This window comes from Mirounga angustirostris, unplaced genomic scaffold, assembly GCF_029215605.1.
Source record: "Mirounga angustirostris isolate CCGP_5_RB_7025 unplaced genomic scaffold, mMirAng1.0.hap1 SCAF_5, whole genome shotgun sequence".
NCBI lineage: Eukaryota > Metazoa > Chordata > Mammalia > Carnivora > Phocidae > Mirounga > Mirounga angustirostris.
In genome coordinates, this window is record NW_026991713.1 from 79,017,679 (window position 1) to 79,042,181 (window position 24,503).

General features: G+C 40.8%; 1 long non-coding RNA gene across 2 annotated transcripts in view; it reads right to left on the minus strand.

Annotated features, from left to right (window-relative positions):
• Positions 1 to 24,503, minus strand: part of LOC129045578 (uncharacterized) — a 60,540-nt gene that overhangs the window by 27,627 nt on the left and 8,410 nt on the right. For both annotated transcript variants that reach the window (XR_008505529.2, XR_008505528.2), the window contains exon 2: positions 15,785 to 16,010. This is a non-coding gene — a long non-coding RNA (uncharacterized LOC129045578). The remainder of the gene's footprint in view (positions 1 to 15,784; positions 16,011 to 24,503) is intronic.

Below are 24,503 nucleotides of genomic sequence, written 5' to 3' on the forward strand. Positions count from 1 at the left end.
AAACATGTTCTTTCACAGTTCTGGAGGCTCTGAGTCCACAATCAAGTTGTCGGTCGGACCACGTTCCCTCTGAAGGCTCTAGGGAAACATACTTCTTTGCGTCTTCACAGCTTCCGGTGGTCCGCCAGGAATCCTTGGTGTTGCTTGCTTTGTGACGGCATAAATTTTATCTCTTCACATGGCTTTCTTTCCTGTATCTCCTCTGTGTCTCTGTGTCCAAATTTCCCTCTTTATATAAAGACACTAGTCATTGGATTTAGGACCTACCCTCATCCAGTATGACCTCATTGTAACTTGATTATATCTGCAAAACCCCATTCCAGATAATGTCACATTCAAAGGTTCTGGGTAGATATGAATTTAGGGGGGACACTATTCAACCCACAACAGAATCAACTAGAACTCTCATTAGTGGGAGGAAATACAGCCCAGCAACTTGATGGGGCTAAAGAGTGGGGACCTCTTGAGAGGCATGGCCTGTGGAATCTAGGAGCAATATTATTTGCCATACAATTTTTAGTTTGCTCCCAATGTTATCAATCCCTTATGTTATCCTTCAGAGTTAAGTTAAATTTGTTAAGCCCCTAAAGCCTCCTAGCCGCCAAGCCTCTTCAGGAATGGGGAGAACAGTTGGGTCCCTGATTAAGCAAAGCGTGTGAAGAGATCACGGCAGCCCAGCAAAGCGATTGCTACACAGCCAAGATTGCTCGGCAGCCTCCATCTGAGATGACAATGAAAACCAGGACCAGCTGGCTGTCCCCAGAAATACTTGGAGACAGAATCTTTAATGATGCAGACTTCATTCACTCACCCAACATCATTCATCCAACACCTGCCATATGCCAAATACCTTGTTAGTACTAGTGATAAAATGCTGAGCAGCAAGAGCCTGGCCTCTGTTCTTGAGAATTTCATTGGCATTGAGGAGGATGAGAATTTGAAGAATGTCCTTTGGATATAAAGGACACTGTGACCCCATACTACTGAGCTGAGGACACATGACTTGCATTGATTATAAAGTGATTGATAGTACAACAAATATTTGTTGACTTCCTCCCACATGCCAGACTCTGTGCCAGGTGCTGGCATTCAGAAACAGCATTCTTGCTCCCCTCCCAAAGTTTCCCCTTCACTGTTCCATGGAATCTTTAGACACAACAAATCTACAAGATATTGATGTCCCTACAGCCTCCCTGAAATAATTTCTTTGATTGGTGTGCTTCATTTGGAAATAGCCCTATCATAATATCACATATCATATGCTTGATTACTCATCCCAACCTGAAAAACCCCAGATCAATGCCTCAGTGTCCTTTTCCTTAACTCCTGTTGAAAACCCTAAATCACTGCATAGAAACACATAGCACAGTGTGTCAGACAATGTAGACATTCATTCATTCATTCCTTCCTTCCTTCCTTCCTTCAAATGTACTGAGCAACTACCATGTACCAGGCAGTGGGATAGACACTAACTAAATGTTAATTTCTTTTTCTTTCCTAAATAAGGATTGCACATTTGTTTGCTGGTCATAGGAATGAGTTTCATATAAAAGAGATAAAATTCTGAAAAGTGATCTCATTATAATTTAGCCAAAGAAAGAATCACTATAGCTCAGAGAAGTTATGCCTCTTTGAGATCTTATAAGAACCCATCTTCAGCTTTTCTTTAATTTTGAATTTCCCTGCAGACTTAGTCCTATCTTCTTTCCTTTTTGCCTTCTCCTCGGATCTCCCATTAAAGACAGCCAGTCACTATTAAGTTTGGTCAACATGCATCATTTGCAATATTATCTCCGAATAAAAGCTAGGAGAGTAATTTGCTTCTATGTTATAAAAGCTTCTAGAAATGAATGTCTGGGCCATCACTCATGAACATAACGATAGGACTTGGTTCACTTTTCTTTTACAGTTACGGACCATGATATTTTGAAGAGAGCATAGTGTGGTGAGAATCCACGAGCTTGGGGTCAGGTCTGGCTTTGAGTCCCTACTCTTTCGTTTGCTGCCTGAGTGAACCTAGGCAATTTACTTAAGCTTTTTTTTTTTTTTTTTTCAGCTGGAAACCTCAGCTACATTTTGGGGCTACAGTGAGAATTAGAGACAATCTACCAAATTGTCTGGTACTTAATTCATTGACACTCTTACTATGATTATTCTAGTCATGCCCAGTAATCTATATAATCTCTTGGATCTATTTATGGTTGCTTCTGACAGTTCCCTTTTATCTTTTTGATATCAGCTATGAATGGATTTGTAAATATAACCTAGTGTCTTCCAAATGCAAAGGGGAAAAATACCCAATCAAGATGGCACGGCACAAAAGTGAGTGTGCTCGAACTCAAGCTGTGAGATATGAAACAGACTAACTACCATGGGCGGCTGGTGAGGTCATAAGCCTAAAATAATTTGGCAGAGCTAAACCAGACTAGCACAAACAGACTTCTGAATTGGCACATAGCACAAAAGGTGGTTCTCCTTATGCCCAAATATAGATGTTGACTCACACACTCTGCGTGAGACAGCTGAGGAACAAAGTGATATCATCCAGGGAGGCAGGATGACATCATTCTGCAAATGTTTTTTGTCTGTCTGGTTTTTGGCATTAGATGTTTTCGGCTCCTATTTCTCATGATTTCCATCAGTTGCTCTTTAAGACTACCCTCCTTGAGGGAGGCAACATCAGCTCCTATCTTTAAATTTCCTGTACGATATAAATATTTTTCCATTCTGGCATGGTGTCTGGTTTCCCTTCCATTCATGCTATTGAAACTGGTCTCAAAAGGGCCACTAAAAATAGGCTAGTTGCCCAATCCACTAGATTCTTTTTTGTTTCCTCCCCACTGGAACTGTGTACGGTGGGGGACACAGCTGATCAACTCCTCTTCCTTGCCCTACTCTCTCTTTGCTTCCTTGTGCTTGCCTTGGGATTCTCTTCCTTCTGAAGATCACTTCTTATGAGCCTCCTTCACTTGTCTCTCTTCCATATCTCCCCTAAGATGCTCTCCCAAGTGATCATTCTGGCCTCTTCTCTGCCCACGAGCACCCCTGGTACGTGTATCTTCCTGGTTCCCTGTTCTCAGTGAGAATTCTGCAATGACCTTTGCCAAACCAAACCTGTTCAGGTCACTGCCCCAACTAAGAATCCTCGATTTTTGCTGCTGCCTTCAGGATAAAGCCCATACACCGTAGGAAGACTGCCAGGCCATTCATAACCTGATCTTAGGGATCTTCTGAACTTCGCATCCCACCACGGAGCTTCTCTGCCCTTGCTCAGGCCATTTCTTTATCTCTCTACTCTCTGCCTCCAAAAATCTTGCTGACCTTCTGAGATCAAATTCAAATGCCATTTCCTTAACTTCTTCCTCCCTGAGGCCCTGGTGGCATTAGTGGCTTCTTCCCAGTTCCCATGACAATTTTCACAGACTGCTAGAGTAGCACTTAGACACATTTTCTTACTGTCTGCTCTGCACTTATCTGTCTGTTCCCTTAGATAGTGACTTCTGGAGAACAGTGACATCACCTTCTGTGTCTGAGTATTCACGCCACCAGCACCGTGCCTTGCAGATAATTACATCCTCAATAAAAATAGTTTTCCATTTCAATGGAATCTGTTTTTCAAAGATCAGTCTTCTAATCAGGTCCAGTTACTTCGCTACTTAAAATGGGAGAGAGAGACAGAGAGAGAGAGAGACTATCTCTGCCATGAATTAAATGTATTTTAGGCCATATTTAGGCTTTCAAGGCAGAACTCTTTTTCACTCTCTCTATATAATTAAACTGTGGGCAAAAGAAAGGCATTCCATGGTTTTTTATGCATGATCAACTTCCAGGTCAGCTAGATTCCAGTGCATAATCACCAGAAAGAACCAGAATGTCTAATCTACCCTTTGCGAATAAAGGGCCTACTCAATTGAGGAAACTCTTCTAAGACACCAGGGTATCATTTAGTACATTTCTTCCCCGAGGAGATGAAATAGGGCCTGGATGTGTATTATAACAGATGCACATAAGCTCTAATTTTGTTTTGCAAAATAAATGGTTACTTAAAACTAAGCCTGGATCAACTCAAATATATCACATAGCCAACCCAGACAGAAATAAAGCTCATTATAATGATTGTGAAGAGGACCATTTTTCTTTCACCTGCTCTATTCAGTCAAGATCTGCTTCAGCAATGATCTCTGTATAGGACTAGCTAGTGGGGTTCTTCAGCTCAGGTTTCAGAAGAGCAATAGCCAAATCTCCTGTGAGTGACTGAATTTCCACTGTTTAAGGGCATGTACAATTTACAATATGTATCTCCATAAAAATGAACCATCTATATTGAGCAATGGTATGCACATGGCAAGCACCGCCTCTATATCTCATGTGGATTATCTCATTTCCTCAAAATAACCCTCTGAAGTTGAAACTATTATTATCTCTATTTTATAGATGAGGAAACTGAAGGTCAAAAAGTCAAGTCACTTCCTTATGTTGTAGAGCCCCTGAACAGTGACGGTGAGTCAGAGACTGAGTCTGACTCCAGTGAACTTAGGGGACATACAGATATTTTTGTGTCAGTTGCTTGCACCTGCTCATGAAGGGAATGATGACAGCCCATAAGCAACATGCATAAGGAAATGTGGCCAGTTAGGTTTGAATCTTTATGCACTTTCTTCCAGCCCCGTCTCAAAGACTGAGACTCCATCACTTCTAGGTACAGAAGACTTTATATATTTTTTTTAACTAAAAAAGAGTGGGCACGGTAGAGATGCCAGGGGAGCTAAATTGTATGAACGCACAGTTTCCTGCTCAAACCTCAGCTTGTAAGTATGTGCAGATAAGTGAAGACTGTGCTCAAATCCCTTAGGTCTAAGTGCACCTCAGTAGAAAGATTCTGCCTTTGCCTGAATCTGTCCACCTCCCAGAGGAGCTCTGTAGCATGGAGCCCAGGGGACTCTGGGACAGGATTGTCAAGCTCTGCCACGTAATCACTTCATTCATATGGACATTTCTTTTGTAAACTGACACTTCTCTGTCACTCAATCCAGCGTCTACTGGAAAAATGCTCCCTTATTGACACTGAAGTAGGAGAGCCAACATATTTCATCCAGGTTGCTCAGCTTATTGGTATGTATTTGTTGTTAATAATTTCTAATAATTGTTTCTATTTCCTTCGTGTTAGTCATGATCTCTCCCCTTTCATTCATAATTTTATTAATTTGGGTCCTTTCTTTTGGTTAAGTCTGGCCAGTGGTTTTCGATCTTATTAATTCTTTCAAAGAACCAGCTTCTAGTTTCGTTGATCTGATCTACTGTGTTTCTGGTTTCTAATTCACTGATCTCTGCTCTAATCTTCATTATTTCTCTTCTAATGCATGGCTTAGGCATTGTTTGTTGCTTTTTCTCTAGTTCTTTAAGGTGTAGAGTTAGATGGTGAATTCAGGATTTTTCTATTTTTTTGAGTGAGGCTTGGATGGCTATGTATTTCCCCCTTAGGACCACCTTTGCAGTATTCCACAGGGTTTGGACTGATGTGTTTTCATTCTCCTTGTTTTCCATGAGTGGATGCTCTCCTGGAAACCTATAAACCCCCAAGACTGAAACAGGAAGAAATGGACAACCTGAATAGGCCAATAACCAGTAACGAGATTGAAGCAGTGATCAAAAACCTCCCAAAAAACAAGAGTCCAGGGCCTGATGGATTCCCTGGGGGATTCTACCAAACATTCAAAGAAGAAATAATACCTATTCTCCTGAAGTTGTTTCAAAAAACAGAAACAGAAGGAAAGCTTCCAGACTCATTCTATGAGGCCAGCATTACCTTAATCCCCAAACCAGGCAAAGACCCCATCAAAAAGGAGAATTTTTGACCGATATCCCTGATGAATATGGATTCCAAAATCCTCAACAAAATCCTAGCTCATAGGATCCAACAATACATTAAAAGGATCATCCACCACGACCAAGTGGGATTTATCCCCGGGATGCAAGTGTGGTTCAACATTTGCAAATCAATCAATGTGATAGAACACATTAATAAGAGGAGAGAGAAGAACCATATGGTCCTCTCAATTGATGGAGAAAAAGCATTTGACAAAATACGTATCATTGCCTGATTAAAACTCTTCAGAGTATAGGGACAGAGGGAACATTCCTCAAGTTCATAAAATCCATCTATGAAAAACCCACAGCGAATATCATCCTCAGTGGGGAAAAGCTGAGAGCCTTTCCCTTAAGATCAGGAACACGTCAAGGATGCCCACTCTCGCCACTAGTGTTCAACATAGTACTGGAAGTCCTAGCAACAGCAATCAGACAACAAAAAGAAATAAAAGGTATTCAAATTGGCAAAGAAGAAGTCAAACTCTCTCTTTTCACAGATGACATGACACTTTATGTGGAAAACCCAAAAGACTCCACCCCCAAATTACTAGAACTCATACAGCAATTCAGTAATTTGGCAGGATACAAAATCAGTGCACAGAAATCAGTTGCTTTCTTATAAACTAACAATGCAACTGTAGAAAGAGAAATTAGAGAAACTATTCCATTTACAATAGCACCAAAAACCATAAGATACCTCGGAATAAACCTAACTAAAGAGGTAAAGGATCTATACTCTAGGAACTACAGAACACTCATGACAGAAATTGAAGAAGATACAAAAAGATGGAAGGGGTGCCTGGGTGGCTCAGTTGGTTAAGCGACTGCCTTCGGCTCAGGTCATGATCCTGGAGTCCCAGGATCGAGTCCCGCATCGGGCTCCCTGCTCCGCGGGGAGTCTGCTTCTCCCTCTGCCCCTCCCCCCTCTCATGTTCTATCTCATTCTCTCTCTCAAATAAATAAATAAAATCTTAAAAAAAAAAAAAAAAAAACCAAAAAGATGGAAAAACATTCCATGCTCATGGATCGGAAGAATAAACACTGTTAAAATGTCTTTGCTACCCAGAGCAATCTATACCATCAATGCCATCCTGTTCAAAATTCCAATGACATTTTTCAAAGTGCTGGAACAAACAATCCTAAAATTTGTATGGAATCAGAAAAGACCCCAAATCGCCAAGGAAATGTTGAAAAAGAAAAACAAAGCTGGGGCATCATGTTGCCCAATTTCAAGCTATATTACAAAGCCATGATCACCAAGACAGCATGGCACTGGCACAAAAACAGACATATAGACCAATGGAACAGAATAGAGAGCCCAGATATGGATCCTCAACTCTATGGTCAAATAATCTTCGACAAAGCAGGAAAAAATATGCAATGGAAAAAAGACAGTCTCTTCAATAAATGGTGCTGGGAAAATTGGACAGCCACATGCAGAAGAATGAAACTCTACCATTCTCTAACACCATACACAAAGATAAACTCAAAATGGATGAAAGACCTCAATGTGAGACAGGAATCCATCAAAATCCTAGAGGAGGGGGCGCCTGGGTGGCTCAGTTGGTTAAGCGACTGCCTTCGGCTCGGGTCGCGATCCTTGAGTCCCGGGATCGAGCCCCGCATCGGGCTCCCTGCTCGGTGGGGAGTCTGCTTCTCCCTCGGACCCTCCCCCCTCTCATGTGCTCTCTCTCTCTCTCAAAAAAAAAAAAAAATCCTAGAGGATAACATAGGCAGTAACCTCTTTGACATCGCCCACAGCAACTTCCTTCAAGATACATCTCCAAAGGCAAGGGAAACAAAAGCAAAAATGAACTTTTGGGACTTCATCAAGATAAAAAGCATCTGCACAGCAAAGGAAACAGTCAACAAGACAAAGAGGCAATCCATGGAATGGGAGAAGGTATTTGCAAATGACACTACAGATAAAGGGCTGGTACCCAAGATCTATAAAGAATTTCTCAAACTCAACACCCAAAAAACAAATAATCCAGTCAAAAAATGGGCAGAAGACATGAACAGACACTTCTCCAAAAAAGACATACAAATGATTAACAGACACATGAAAAAATGTTCATCATCATTAGCCATCAGGGAAATCCAAATCAAAACCACATTGAGATACCACCTTACACCAGTTAGAATGGCAAAAATGGACAAGGCAAGAAACAACAAATGTTGAAGAGGTTGTGGAGAAAGGGGAACCCTCCTACACTGTTGGTGGGAATGCAAGTTGCTACAGCCGCTTTGGAAAACAGTGTGGAGGTGCCTCAAAAAATTAAAAATAGAGCTACCCTATGACCCAGCAATTGTACTCCTGAGTATTTACCCCAAAGACACAGATGTAGTGAAAACAAAGGCCATATGCATCCCAATGTTCATAGCAGCAATGTCCACAATAGCCAAACTGTGGAAAGAGCTGAGATACCCTTCAACAGATGAATGGATAAAGAAGATGTGGTCCATATATAGAATGGAATATTACTCAGCCATCAGAAAGGATGAATACTCAACTTTTACATCAACATGGATGGGACCGGAGGAGATTATGCTAAGTGAAATAAGTCAAGCAGAGAAAGTCAATTATCATATGGTTTCACTTATTTGTGGAACATAAGGAATAGCATGGAGGCCATTAGGAGAAGGAAGGGAAAAATGAAGGGGGGAAATTGGAGGGAGAGATGAACCATAAGAGACTATGGACTCTGAGAAACAAACTGAGGGTTTTAAAGGGGAGGGGGCTGGAGGTAAGGGTTATCCTGGTGATGGGTATTAAAGAGGGAATGTTCTGCATGGAGCACTGGGTGTTATATGCAAACAATGAATCATGGAACCCTACATCAAAAACTAATGATGTATTGTATGGTGATTAACATAACATAATAAAATAAAATTTAAAAAATAAATTAAATTAAAAAAAAAGAGCCAACATATTAATATTTATCCAACCTATTCCATTTTCAGCAGAATTCTTGAAAACAGGGCTGTGCCCTTCTACTCCCGAGATAGGGCACCTGCAAATATTTCTTTTTAATCGCCAGCTCTTATGTTCCTGGCATAATCAGTTTGTTCCTGAAGATGATGGCTTCCTACATTGTATCTCCAAGAATAAATGTTACCTTCTCTCAAGCAAATCGCTTTGAGGCTATCACTTAAAGTCAAATTTAATAATTACTCAATGCAAAAATTAATGCATTCTATTAGCTAAAATGAAATTTTTAAAAAATCTTAGGTGAATTACTAACAATCATTAACAATGATGATATAACAAGACACAAAACACATACTATAAACTGAGGGTGTGGGAAAACAGACATTCTCATATATTGCTGGTAGAAGTATCAGTTGATGAAATTTTCACAGACAGCAATTGGGCAATATCTATTGAAATTACAAATGCATTTACAGATGATTCATAGGTGATTCACTGCAGCATTGTTTTGTAACAGCAAAAGATTATAGTCTATCCACCGATAAGGTACATACAATGCAAACAAAAAAGATTGAAAAAAGCCCCATATAAATATGATATGATATGAAATGGTATCTAAACCACGTGTGAGTGTGTGCGTGAGAGTATGCATGTGTGTATCCTGTGATGTGCTGGTTCATGTTCAACCTTACCAGTTCCCTAAGCATGGTTCCATGACTGTTGGTTGACAAGTAAGATGAAAGTCAAACAATGAAAATGTAGTCTGGAGGGCACCTGGGTGGCTCAGTTGGTTAAGCATCTGCCTTCGGCTCAGGTCATGATCTCAGGGTCCTGGTATTGAGCCCCATGTCAGGCCCCCTGCTCAGCAGGGAACCTGCTTCTCCCTCTCCCCCTTTTCATGCTCTCTCTTGCCCTCTCTCTCACACAAATAAATAAAAATCTTTTAAAAAATGTATTCTGGAGCTTCATTGGTTCATCAGTGAAGTGAGTGACTTCTTTGCCAAATTGGATAATAATTTCAAATACTGGAAGAATATTTCCTCAATTTTTTGTTACATTCACAAGGACAAACTTTTAAGTTTAATATGCATTAACATTTTACCATCCTTTTCTTAATTCTAGGCAATCAATGAAACAAAAAATTAATTCCTGATTTGTATCGTTAGCTGATTTCTATGGGAGAAATATTCCCCCAATAGTCAACTTCAAGCTAGCAATGTGACATCCCTGAATACACAGTGGGAAGAGATGAACATGCTTACAGAAACGACATTACGTAGTATTTCCACCATATAGATAGAGTAGATGCAAATTACCTCATGACACATATATGATAGTGTAATATAATAAAATAATTAGGAAGCGATTTTTAGTATTTGTTACCTTTTTTATAACTTAATTGCAAGTGTATTTATTTTTTAATAGTGGTTGTATTTAGTAACCAGCTCACAAAATTCCTGAAAAATGTAACAGCTGGTTCTTGTTTACTTATGAGATGGCACCAAAGCAATTATGTGTATAAATGTATACAATTAGACTGTCCCACCAGGAAGCAAAAAATATATTTGGATGAAAATCTGAAGAAAATTCAATGTAGGGTCTTTTTAAAAAGTATGAGCGAGGTTAAGGAAACACAAAGGGATGTTGAGAAATCTGTGAATATACCAAAAGATGTTGAGTTTTACGGTTCAGGTGGGTGAAGTGCATGGTATATAAATTATATCTCAATAAGGCTGTTTTTAAAAAAGAGAGATACTGAGGCTCCCAGGGACTAGAGGTGGCAGGAAACATTAGCACCCCTATGTTTTATGGGGCAAGAGAAGGGAACAGTTTTACCAGAGCACTGTGAGAAATAAGGACCCAGAGGGGCTTCCAGCAAAAGCTATAGTTATAGAGGGACTCAGTCACCACCTCAACTGTAGCTCAAAAACAGAGGAAAGTGGAGATGGAGAGAATAGCCGAAACTTTCCACTCTCCTGTCCTTCAGTCTCCTACTGGTGCCTCACATTGGCCAAACTCAACTGTAAGTCAGAGGGCTTGGGAAGATGGCCGATGTATTCATAGGGGTCAACTTCCTAGGGCCCAGAGCAGATCCATAAGGGTTAGATAATGGATCTGAGGGCAAACAGAGAATGGACACACACACACACACACACACACGTATTTGCTAATCAAGTATATGTATAGTATATTTCTGGAAGAAACAAGAAAATTGTTAATATTGGTTGGCTTCAGGGAAGGGGAAATACAGAAAGACATAGACTTTTCACTCTGTAACATTTGTAGCTTTTGAATTTTGAACCATGTGAATATATTACCTATTTTTAGAAAGAAATTACATTTAAATTAAAAAATGAAAATCAGGGACGCCTGGGTGGCTCAGTCGTTAAGCGTCTGCCTTCGGCTCAGGTCATGATCTCAGGGTCCTGGGATCGAGCCCTGCGTTGGGCTGCCTACTCAGCAGGGAGCCTGCTTCTCCCTCTCCCACTCCCCCTGCTTGTGTTCCCTCTCTCGCTGTGTCTCTCTCTGTCAAAAATAAATAAAATCTTTTTTAAAAAATGAAAATCAACCAAAAAACAAGTAAATCTGTGGTAGTTCACAAATCAAGGCAGTTCACAAATCACTTGATTCTCCTCTGCTTCTGAGCACAGGACAGGATTGCAGTCCCCTACCCCTGCTGGAGTTGCGTATGGCTACAGGTCTTATTTGAGGAATGCAACATGAGCACAACTAATGTGCATCACATCAGGCAGAAGCTTGAAGAGTCAGTGTATGTATTGCCACCTTCCCTTTTTCCTACCTCATAGATCATGGAAGCATCTACCAAGATTGAACTCCTGTTAGCCAGAGTCCATAGTTTATAAGGAGTAGACACGTTCCCTTCCACCACCACTGTACTAACATTGGATATGTAGCATGAGTGAGAAATAACCTTTGTTGCTTTAAATTACCAAGATTATGGGGCTGTTTGCTGCCACAATGTAAACTAGTCTATCCTCACTGACACAAGATGGAACCAGATGGCTCCTGGAGTTATTTCCAAATAAAAAATATGTGATTTTTAAAAATAGTTACATTTAGTCTCTTGTATTTAAAACAATACGCATGTTTACACCCATGGAAATATCACTGTTTTCAATGACAGTATGTATATTGATTTGTGAATATTAATACTAACCTTACATTTGGCAATTTATATATCAAAACCTCAAAAGTGCATACCGTTAGGCCAAACAATTATACTTCTATGAATTAATGCTAATGGAATAACAATAATAATGGCTAAATTTTATTGAACAGCTATTATGCACCAGGCACTATTCTAAGTACCTCACATAAATTACTTTAGAATGCTCATGGCAATCCTATGACGAATGACCTATTATTTTTTTTTTAAAGATTTTACTTAAGAGAGAGAGCCTGAGCGGGGTGGGGGGAACAGAGGGAGAGGGAGAAGCAGGATCCCCACTGAGCAGGGAGCCTGATGCGGGGCTCAGTCGATCCCAGGACCCTGGGATCGTGACCTGAGCCGAAGGCAGAGGCTTAACCGACTGAGCCACCCAGGCGCCCCTGACCTATTATTATTACTACCTTTTACACAAGGAGACTGAGGCTTGGAGAAGCTGAACGACTTGTTAAAAATTATATAACTAATAGGTAGAGTAACCAGGATTTAAATCCATCAGCCTGACTCCAGAGCCTAAGCTTTCAACCATTATGATATACTGCTACTTCTTCCTTATCTTAAATTTAATTTTCCCCTTATTTCTTCTTTGACTTACACATTTCTTAATTTCCAAATGTATGTCTTTTTCTAGTAATCTTTTTTCCAACTTTATTGGGGAATAACTGACAAATATAGTTGCACATATTTAAAGTGTACAACGTGATGATTTGATATAGATACACCTATCATAGAATGACTGCCAAGATTGAGATAATTAATTAACACTTCATCACCTCACACAGTTAATGCTTTTTTTTTTTTTTTTTTTTAAATGGTGAGAAAGCTTAAGATCTACTCTGGGCAACTTTCAAGTACAGCTCATCGTCAACTTATAATGGGGTTATGTCCCGCGAAACCCACTGTGAGTTGAAAATATAACAACTCAAAACTGCATTTAATACACCTAACCTACTAAACATCACAGTGTAGCTTCACCTACCTTAAACGTGCTTAGAACACTTAACATTAGCCTACAGTTGGGCTAATCATCTAACACAAAGCCTCTTTTATAATAAGGTGTTGACTATTTCATGTAATGTATTGAATACTGTACTGAAAATGAAAAACAAAATGGTTGTACAGATGTGCAATGCTTGTAAGTCCATTGGCTGCTGCTGCCCAGCATCATGAGAGAGGATCATACTGCATGCTGCCTGGGAAAAGGGGTAAGATCCAAAATCAAAACCTGAAGTATGGTTTCTACTGACTGTGTATTGCTTTCGCACCAGCATAGAGTCAAAAAATCGTTAAGTCTAACGGTTGTAAGCTGGGGATCATCTGTACACAATACCGTATTATTAACTGTGGTCACCATGCTGTACACTAGACCCTCAGAAGTTTGTCCCCTTTGACCTACATCTTCCCATTTTCCCCTGCCCCCCCACCCTGGCAACCTGTTTCTATGAAGTCAGGTTTTTTTCTTTAGAGTCCACATACAAGTAATACTATACTTAGTGCTACTTCTTTTTTTTTTTTTTTAAGATTTTTTTATTTATTTGCGAGAGAGAGAATGAGAGACAGAGAGCATGAGAGGGGGGAGGGTCAGAGGGAGAAGCAGGCTCCCCGCCGAGCAGGGAGCCCGATGCGGGACTCGATCCCGGGACTCCAGGATCATGACCTGAGCCGAAGGCAGTCGCTCAACCAACTGAGCCACCCAGGCGCCCCAGTGCTACTTCTTAAATAGCTTTAAGGATGTAAATTAGAGCACTGCTTTAGAATAGCAAAGTGGGAAACAAATCTAATGTCCAAATGTGAGAGAGTATTGAATCAATTGTGGTTATAGAATACCATGCCCATTCAGTCATTTTTTTTTTTAAATCATAAATAAGCGGTGCCTGGGTGGTTCAGTCAGTTAAGCGTCTGCCTTGGGCTCAGGTCATGATCCCGGGGTCCTGGGATCGAGCCCCACGTCCTGGGATTGAGCCCCACGTCGGGCTCCCTGCTCAGCGAGGAGTCTGCTTCTCCCTCTCCCTCTGCACCTCCCCCCCCCCCCCCGCTTGTGTACTCTCCCTCTGTCTTAAATAAAATCTTAAAAAAATAAAAGAAAATAAAAAAAATCATGAAAAACATGAAAAGATGTCTGCAATATAAAAAAAATGAGAATAAGTCTCAAAGTTTTTGTTCCGTTTTTTAAAAAAGTATATGCATAGACAGCAGCCTAGAAAGCTTAGTAGCAGATCTGGATAGTAGATCTTACATGGGTTTTTCTAAGTGCCTACATGTATTGTCTGATTTTCCGTAACAACATGATAAATCCTAACATTAAAAATGCCACACTGAGCTCACACAGTAGATCCTGAAACAAGAGCTTGCATGCAGTTTCTCTAGCTAGTAAGCCACCCCAGGGAATAGGTGTGGGGATGTGGAAGAGTGAAATGGGATGGAGGGGAAGTCAAATCAAAGATGCGGCTGTGTTATAAAGCTGATCACCACTGTGGGAAACTAAGGCAGTTTCTCTAGAAATCTCTCTAAAGAGCCAGGGAGAACGGACCTCACCGTTGTCTGCCTGAGAGACACAAGGCAGGAGGATGTATCCACAGCTGCCTTCCCCATTGGTCAAGGGCACTAAGTCCCTCCTATTTCCGGTCTGCTCATTTGCCAGAAGGGCTAAGAAGGTTGCTGCCGGCATCCCATTGGCCAGAGCAGAGAAGCCTGGGGCGGAGAACCCGTGGTAAGCCGAAAGGCTGAGGGAGGTGCTGGAACAAAACTGAAGTGAAAAAAGGTGAAGAGAGAGGATGAGCATAGGGGCCCAAAAGACGGGAACTTTACATAACTTTGTATAAAGTTTAGAGATTGAAATACCAGCTTCAAGTCATGACTCTCTTCTTAATTAGAATGTGGTGAAATGGGGCGCCTGGGTGGCTCAGTCGGTTAAGTGTTTGCCTTCCGCCCAGGTCATGATCTCAGGGTCCTGGGATCGAGTCCAGCATCGGGCTCCCTGCTCAGCGGGAGGCCTGCTTCTCCCTCTGCCTCTGCCCCTCCCCACTGCTCCTGCTCTCTCTCTCTCAAACAAATAAATAAAATCTTAAAAAAAAAAAATGTGGTGAAACCCAAGTATTATTTTCTCTTTCTTTTAGAATAAGAGCTATTGTAGTAGGAAAGGCTACACGGAAGGTGCTGAAACTATCCATGTCCCCATCCAGTCAAGGTAGTAAATAAAAAACCGTATCACATCTCAGAGGGGCATGGCAGAGATTAGAACAAACCTCAAAGAATTAAAGGATGCAGAGGTGCGGTTCCCATTAAACACCATCCTGGCATCTACAAAAACCAGATTGTGGATGATTGCGTACCACTTGAATTTGACAAGAGAGAAGTCCCAGTCATAGCTACTAGTCTGCATAGGGTGTATCTACTAGAGCAGACTAATGCAGCCTAAGCATGCAGCATGTGGTTATTGATCTGGTGAGTATATTCCTCTCCTTATCAATCAAAAAGAAGGACGAAAAGCAGTATATATAACAGTATATATTCACAGGCTTGCCCCAAGACTATGTAAATTCTCCCATTTCCTGTCATAGGGAGCTGTACTTTGTGTACATTCTACAAAAATTACATTGGTCCACTATTTTGAGGTTACACATTAATAAGCAAGATGCAGCATGCACTCTAGGTGCCTTACTTAATAAGACATATAGAATCCAGAAGGTGAGAAATTAACCCTATGAAGTGAAAAAAGGCCTGCCAGATGAGCGCAGGACATGCAGAGATATTCCCTCCAAAGTAAAGGGTAGGTTACTGCGTCATTCACATCCTACCTGTAAGAAAGAAGCACACCACTTTTTAGGACTCTTTGGGTTTTGCTTGCAGAATATTCCACACTGAGGTCCAATGGTTGAAGCCATTTATAAGGTGACCTGGAAGGTTTCTAGCTTTAGTAGAGCCCAGAAAAAGAGAAGACTCTGCAGCAGGTCCAGTTTTCAGTCGAAGCAGCATCGCTGCTTGGGTCATATGAGCCAGCAGATCCTAGGGGAGCAGAGGTACCTGTGAGGAAGAGAGGTCACGTGAACTCTTTGGCAAGTCCCAATGACAGGACCGCAGTGCAGACATCTAGGCTTCTCAAAGCAATGCTGTGCCATTTGCTGCAGAGAACTATATATATCACGGAAAGTGCAGCTTCTGGAAGGCTATTGGGCCCGAGATAGCTCGAGTACCTCACTGTAGGACATCAAGTGACTGTGTGGCCAGACATGCTCATCATGAGCTGGAGGCTCTCAACTCCCCAAGTTATAAGGTGAGGTGGGCCTAGTAACAATATATTGTAAGAGAGCTGGAGACTGTGCCTGAGAATGTGCAGAAAGCACGAAGAAGCTAGATGAGAGATGACCCAAAACCTCAGGATCCCCATGCTCTGTACTCACTGATGTCTCTTCCTCATAACAGTTTCCCTATGACCACCTAACAAAGGAAGAAAAACCCATGCTAGGTTCACAGATGGACCAGCTTGGTGAAGTTGGTGCAGGTTGACAATGGACAACATTTCCATTTGGGGTGGCCTTGAAAGACAGTGGTGAAGGAAATCCTCCAAATGGGCAGATCACTTTTTAAAAAAATGATTAAATTGTCTTTGTAAACATTCTCATATTAACTCATAAATCTGTTCCTCCTACCCACAAGATTTATATAGGTAGGGCTTAAAAATAACATTTTTAGGGACGCCCGGGTGGCTCATTGGGTTAAGCGTCTGCCTTCCGCTCGGGTCGTGATCCCAGGGTCCTGGGATCAAGCTCCACATTAGGCTCCTTGCTCAGCAGGGAGCCTGCTTCTCCTCTGCCTGCCACTCCCCCTGCTTGTGTTCTCTCTCTCTCTCTGTCTCTCTGACAAATAAATAAACAAAATCTTTTTAAAAAATTAAAAATTAAAAAATTAAAAATAATGTTTGTACTGTTCATTTAAATTACCTAGATTTAAATTGCATCACCAATAATGAAAATGAAGTATTTACATTACAGGTTGCCCCCACTATCCAAAAGTAGAGCATTTCTATGAAACCTTTCATAAGCTGAAAAGGCATAAAGCAAAGAAGCAATTACCATTAACTTATATGGAACATTTTTGAGCATTCTCAGACCCAAAAAATAACCCCTCTTATCTGATACCTTAAGACACATCTTGCTGATAGATGCACCAAACAAATCAAGATAAAGCTCATGCCCACAGACACAGTTCAAAGCTATGGCAGCTTGATGCTAAGTTCCTGGGGAAGGCGCTTGGAGGGGTCACTCTCGCTGCCCTCCAAACAGCTGACTGCAAAACAAATGCTAAACACTATTTTTGCTTTTTGCCTTTTCTCGTAAAAGCAAAAATCATCTTCGGCTTTCTTTTCAGTTAGCAAAAATAGGTACCAGTGTAGGTCTTTCAAAAAAGTGAGGTGATGTAATGTGAACTTTCAAAAAGCGAGGGGTACCTATATGAACCGTGTTAATAAGAGGGAATGGAGAGGAAGACTTGCAAGACCATACAGAGAGCATGCATAGGAAGTAATAGGCTCTTTGAGAATTCTATCATTATTGCCTCAGCAGTGGGAGATTTGGTGAGCAAAAGAACAAGGAGGCAAACTGAAATAGCAGAAGGATAATAGGATTTCAGAACCAGACAAATGTGGCTTTGAGTCAAGCCTCTGCCAGTTATGAAATGAATGATTTTGGATAGGTTATTTAATCTCTCTGAACCTCAGTTTTCTTTTTTTGTGAATCAAGGTTGATGATACTTTAACTAGTTGTGGTTTTGTTGTTGTTGTTTTGTTTTGTTTTTGTTTTTGTTTTGTGGGCAGCAAAGCAGGTTTATTGAGTGATAGTACAAAGTTCCCAAAAAGGGAGGGGACCTGAGAGCGTTGCCTGATACTTTAATTTTTAATTACGTTTCTGCCGAGTACAGTTGTGCAAACTGTGAACTGCACAAAAGTACCTAGGGAAGAGGTAAAAAGGGGCTGACACCCCACTTGGGCTCAGATCACTGGGAGCATTCTACCATGCACAGGTATTTACATTTCTAATTCGCACATCGCCCCCTGGAGGCTATTCCATTCCTGCCTCTTGTCAGGATTTAAATGAGATAACATATGTAAAACATCTAGTTGGTAGTAATAAATGATAGCTGCTATTGTATTCTGTTGTCTCCAAGTCCATCAGTTACTGAAAGCCTAAGCTAAAAATAGAAGACAGAACCTAAACCCTGCATGATAAAGATGGTCACAAAAGGAAGAGCATGAAAACAGACACATAGATCAATGGAACAAAATAGATAACCCAGAAATGGACCCTCAACTCTATGGTCAACTAATCTTCAACAAAGAAGGAAAGAATATCCAATGGAAAAAAGACGTCTCTTCAACAAATGGTGTTGGGAAAATTGGAGAGCCACATGTAGAAGAATGAAACTGGACCATTTCCTTACACCACACACAAAAATAGACTCAAAATGGATGAAAGATCTAAATGTGAGACAGGAATCCATCAAAATCTTAGAGGAGAACACAGGCAGCAACCTGTCATATTGGCCACAGCAACTTCTTGCTAGACATGTCTCCAAAAGCAAAATGAACTATTGGGACTTCATCAAGATAAAAAGCTTTTGCACAGCAAAGGAAACCATCAACAAAACCAAAAGACAACCAACAGAATGGAAGAAGATATTTGCAAATGTCTTATCAGATAAAGGGCTAGTATCCAAAATCTATAAAGAACTAATCAAACTCAACATCCAGAGAACAAATAATTCAGTCAAGAAATGGGCAGAAGACATGAACAGACATTTCTCCAAAGAAGACATCCAAATGGCCAACAGATACATGAAAAAGTGTTCAACATCACTTGGCATCAGGGAAATACAAATCAAAACCACAATGAGATACCACCACACACTGGTCAGAATGGCTAAAATTAACAAGTCAGGAAGCAACAGATGTTGGCAAGGATGTGGAGAAAGGGGAAGCCTCTTACACTTCTGGTGGGAATGCAAGCTGGTGCAGCCACTCTGGAAAACAGTGTGGCGGTTCCTCAAGAAGTTATAAACAGATCTACCCTACAACCCAGCAATTGCACTACTAGGGATTTACCCCAAAGATATAAACATAGTGATCCAATAGGACCCCAATGTTCATAGCAGCAATGTCCACAATAGCCAAACTATGGAAAAAGCACAGATGTCCATTGACAGACGAATGGATAAAGAAGATGTGGTATTAACACACACACACACACACACACACTGGAATACTACTCAGCCATCAAAAGAAATGAAATCTTGCCATTTGCAATGACATGGATGAAACTAGAGGGTATTACGCTAAGCGAAATAAGTCAGAGAAAGACAATTATGATATGATCTCACTCATATGTGGAATTTAAGAAACAAAACAGGGGATCATAGGGGAAGGGAGGGAAAAATAAAACAAGACGAAATCAGAGAGGGAGGTGAACCATATAAGAGACTCTTAACCATAGGAAACAAACTGAGGGTTGCTGGAGGGGAGGGGGGTGGAGGGATGGGGTCACTGGGTGATGGGCATTAAGGAGGGAACGTGATGTAATGAGCACTGGGTGTTATAAAAGCCTGAGAAATCACTGAACTCTACCTCTGAAACTAGTAATACACTATATGTTAATTAACTGAATTTAAATTAAAAAGAAAACAAAACAAAAAACAAAAAGGAAGGGCATGTCTCTGACAGAACCTACTTCCTCCAATACACTCTAAAAGCCACAAGGGCTGGGACCTGTCTTACACACCTCTGGATGTTCCTAGTACTTAGTGCCAGGTAATAAATATTTGAATGAATGATTGATTGAATGAATGAAAGTATAATTTTACTTTTTTTTTTTAAAGATTTTTATTTATTTATTTATTTGAGAGAGAGACTGAGAGAGAGAGAGCATGAGAGGGGGGAGGGTCAGAGGGAGAAGCAGACTCCCTGCCGAGCAGGGAGCCCGATGCGGGACTCGATCCCGGGACTCCAGGATCATGACCTGAGCCGAAGGCAGTCGCTTAACCGACTGAGCCACCCAGGCGCCCTTTACTTTTTTTTTTTAAAACAAACTAAGAGCAACCAAAGCATCTTTGAAAATAAATGCTTGGCACGCTTCTTGAATATCTTCTGATATGTTGGTCTTAGCGTGCCAGTTCTCAGACTGCGTTTTCCGTGAGTTTTGAGGTCACATGCAGAATAAATCTAGGTTAATATTCAGAGTATGTGGCTGCAACTGTCTCAGATTTAGGGAGACAATCCTGAAGTAGTGAAACGAGGCAAGTGACAGCTCCACAAAATTCTCCAATTCTCCAATTCTCCAGTTTCTCTGTGCTGTTTACCCGGCAATCCACCTGGCTTTTGGCCAGCGGCAGTGAACCACCACCCAATTATGTTATGATGATCCAGCTTAAGTCTGTTTAGTTGGAGGTTTCCAGCTGATTCGTGCTGTCACTTTCCTTTCTTTTAGTCTACACAAAGTGAGTCTTGTTCTCTCTATTCATCTTGCTGAACTATTTGGTTGGTGAAGGCAGCTGCGAGCATAGGGAGAAATTGCCTGTGGCAATGTTTCCGTGGGGGAAGAACCCTCTCCAGGACCTTTCCGGACTCCTCCCCCTTCTCAGCTGTGCAAAGGAGGATCCAACCTCACTGTGGCACTGGTAGCAGCACATGAGGTTCCAAAATAGTCCTCTTGGGGGTAAAGAGGGGATGCAGGGAGATAGTATGGAAACCAAGTCTTGGGCGCCTGGGTGGCTCAGTTGGTTGGGCGACTGCCTTCGGCTCAGGTCATGATCCTGGAGTCCCGGGATCGAGTCCCGCATCGGGCTCCCTGCTTGGCAGGGAGTCTGCTTCTCCCTCTGACCCTCCCCCCTCTCATGTGCTCTCTCTCATTCTCGCTCTCTCAAATAAATAAATAAAAAATCTTTAAAAAAAAAGAAACCAAGTCTTCCCCTGAGCAAAACTTTCAGTTGAATCCAGCAAAACAAGGTTTTCAGGTCAGCAGATTTAACTTTCCTGCAGTTGCCTCTGATTTAGTGTAAGTGATCTGAACGAGCTCTAAAACATGATACGATGGCCTAAAATCTGATACGCTCTCCTCCTGTCGGTCATTTATTCTGTGTGTGTTCCCTCTGCTGTTCCATAGCCTGGTTGAATGCCTCTCTTCCTCCTGGTTCACCGCTGGCTGGGCTTATTAACTTGTCAGAATTAAATTTTACACATTGTGCTGACAGTTTTAAACGGCCTTGAGAACTCCAGGCCCTGTAACGATAATAGCAAAAAGGAACTGCCACAAACTTCTCCATAGAAGGACAGCCTCGGTGAGGATCAGAAGGAGCCTTTGTTCTCCTCAGAACAACTAATCTCTCCTGCTAAATTTGCCTTGCATGCAACCCCAGAGCATTTTGAAGAGTTCTGTTCTTTGAGTACTTCTTCCGTTGCTTCTAACATGTCTCTTTGTCACAGTGGGCCAAGCCTTTGACTGGTTTTAGCTGCCTGTTTTGAGATGCTTTTAGGATAGACTGCTTTTAAATTAATCCTTATATTCACTAACTTTGATGGAAAACAAGCAGGATGATGCTGTCATTTCTCTAGGAGGACAGGATTTTTTAGAATTAATTAAATTAAAGCCTAGATAGCAAACTTTGGCGGACTTTAAAAGAGCACACATCTCTATAAATGCAGTCTAAAAATCTTTTCTCATTAAATTATATTAACTCACTTTACTTCACAGCAAAATGGTGAAAAAAGGGAGAAAAAAATTACATTCTGCATAATTAATTGTTTTGGAATGCTGCATTATAAAATCACAAAAGATCTGAAGAGAGGATGATACAGATTTTTTCAGATAAGCTTTTGTACTTTTGGTCCTAACAAAGTAAGTGAGGCCTGTCATTCTGGTCCTGATCTGAGAAGTTCTAGGTTCCTTCAACTTCAAAAAGATTGAGCAAGACTCACCTCATTCCCAGATTCTTCCCAATGCCCACCAAATTCTCTTTCTGGGATATATCTGGGCTCATTAGCCCTTTAAACCCCATTTCTCAGATAACCCAGAAAACAACAAGAGAGAGGCCTTGTAAGGGGATGGTTAACAGCATGGACCCTGTTGCCAGACTAGCTCTACCACTTACTACCCGTGTAACGTTGGACAAGTGGCTTAAGCTCTCTGGGCCTCATTTTCCCACCTGTAAAATGGGAATAGTAACAGTATGCACTGCATAGAATTATTATGGGGATTAAATGAGGTCATTTTCCTAAAATGTTTAGAATAATGACTGTAGCACTATATGAGGGTTGTTAAATAAAATTTTATCTAACAAAGTCTAATCCTGACTTCTATTTTCTCTCTAAAACCAGAAGTATTTTTACCCATAAATCCAGTGGAAGAAATTGTCAGTAAATTTTAATGCCTTTTAAATAAATAACATATCAAATAAGTATCTGCATCACAGATTATAAACAGGCTAGATGTCTAACGATAAACAAATTGTTAGAATATCAAGATACTTAACTTTAATGAAATACAAATTTATTTTCAATATGTGCTTAAGTATAAAAAAAGGTTACATAAAAATAATATGTATTATGGGGGCACCTGCGTGGCTCAGTTGGTTAAGCATCAGACTCTTGATTTGGCGTAGGTCATGAGATCAAGCCCAGCATGGGACTCTGCACTGGGCATGGAGTCTGCTTAAGATTCTTTCTCTCTCCTTCTGCCCCTCCCCACCCCCACTTGTGTGCGTACACTCTCGCTCTCTCTCTCTTTAAAAAAAAATAATAATATGTATTATGAGTCCATTTTTTAATAGAAACAATATGTATTATGTAAGAATGCAAAAAAAAAGTCTGAACAGATAGACACCAAAATGTTCATAGTGGTTATTTTGGGGTGATGAAATGATGGATGGTTTTTATTTTCTTCTTTTTCAAAATCTGTATCTTCTAAATCATCTCCAAGAATATTCATTACTTATGAATAAAGGGAAACTAAAAATCAATAATAAAAATATAGTTTTATGATTGTGGAAATATATTTTTTCTCTGTGAGAATCTCTAAGGAAAATGAAATACAGGGGCACCTGTGTGGCTCAGTCAGTTAAGCGTCTGCCTTCGGCTCAGGTCATGATCTCAGGGTCCTGGAATTGAGTCCTGTATGGTGCTCCCTGCTCAAAGGGAGTCTGCTTCTCCTTCTCCTCTGCCCCTCATCCCCGCTCATGCTCTCTCTCTCTCAAATAAATAAATAAAATCTTAAAAAAAAAAAAAAAAAAAAAGAAGGGCGCCTGGGTGGCTCAGTTGGTTAAGCGACTGCCTTTGGCTCAGGTCATGATCCTGGAGTCCTGGGATCGAGTCCCGCATCGGGCTCCCTGCTCGGCAGGGAGTCTGCTTCTCCCTTTGACCCTCCTCCCTCTCATGCTCTCGGTCTCTCATTCTCTCTGTCTCAAATAAATAAATAAAATCTTTAAAAAGAAAAGAAAATATATTAAATTCCTCTAATTCCATATAATCATAGGCTTCAAATTTAGTAAGGAGTTTTTTTTTTATCCCATTGCCTTAGATACCTTAAGGCCCTGAAAGGTATTTTAAGCAATCTTGCATTTATTACCTTGAATATTTTAATCATTTGTTCTCACTTTTATCTTCAATAGCTATAGATAACTAGTTTTATGTTGGTTTATTTAGTATAACCAAACCTTTATTTATTTATTTTAATTTAAATTTTAGTTATTAAACATACAGTGCAGTATTGGTTTCTGGAGAATTCAGTGATTCATCACTTATATACAACACCCAGTGCTCATCACAATAGGTGCCCTCTTTAATACCCATCACCCATCTAGCCCATCGCCCCACCACCTCTTTTCATCAACCCTCAGTGTGTTCTCTATTGTTAAGAATCGCTTATGATTTGTTTCCCTCTCTCCTTTTTTCTTTTCCCCCTTCCAATATGTTCATCTGTTTTCTTTCTTAAATTCCACATATGAGTGAAATTATATGGTATTTGTCTTTGACTGACTTCTTTCACTTAGCATAATACACTCTAGCCCCATCCGTGTCATTGCAAATGGCAAGATTTCATTTTCTGATGGCTTAGTAATATTCCATTGTGTATATATACCATGTCTTCTTTATCCACTCATCAGTCGATGGACATTTGGACTCTCTCCATAGTCTGGCTATTGTTGATAATGCTGCTATAAACATCGGGGTACATGTAAACCTTCGAATCTGTATTTTTGTATCCTTTGGGTAAATACCTAGTAGTGCAATTGCTGCATCATAGTGTAGCTCTATTTTTTTTTAATGTTTATTTATTTATTTGTCATAGGGAGAGAAAGAAAGAGCAGGGGCAGTGGCAGGCAGAGGGAGAAGCAGGCTCCCTGCCAAGCAGGGAGCCTGATGTGGGACTCGATCCTATGACCCCGGGATCATGACCTGAGCCAAAGGCAAATGCTTAACCGACTGAGCCACTCAGGCATCCCTTGTGTAGCTCTATTTTTAACTTTTTGAGGAAC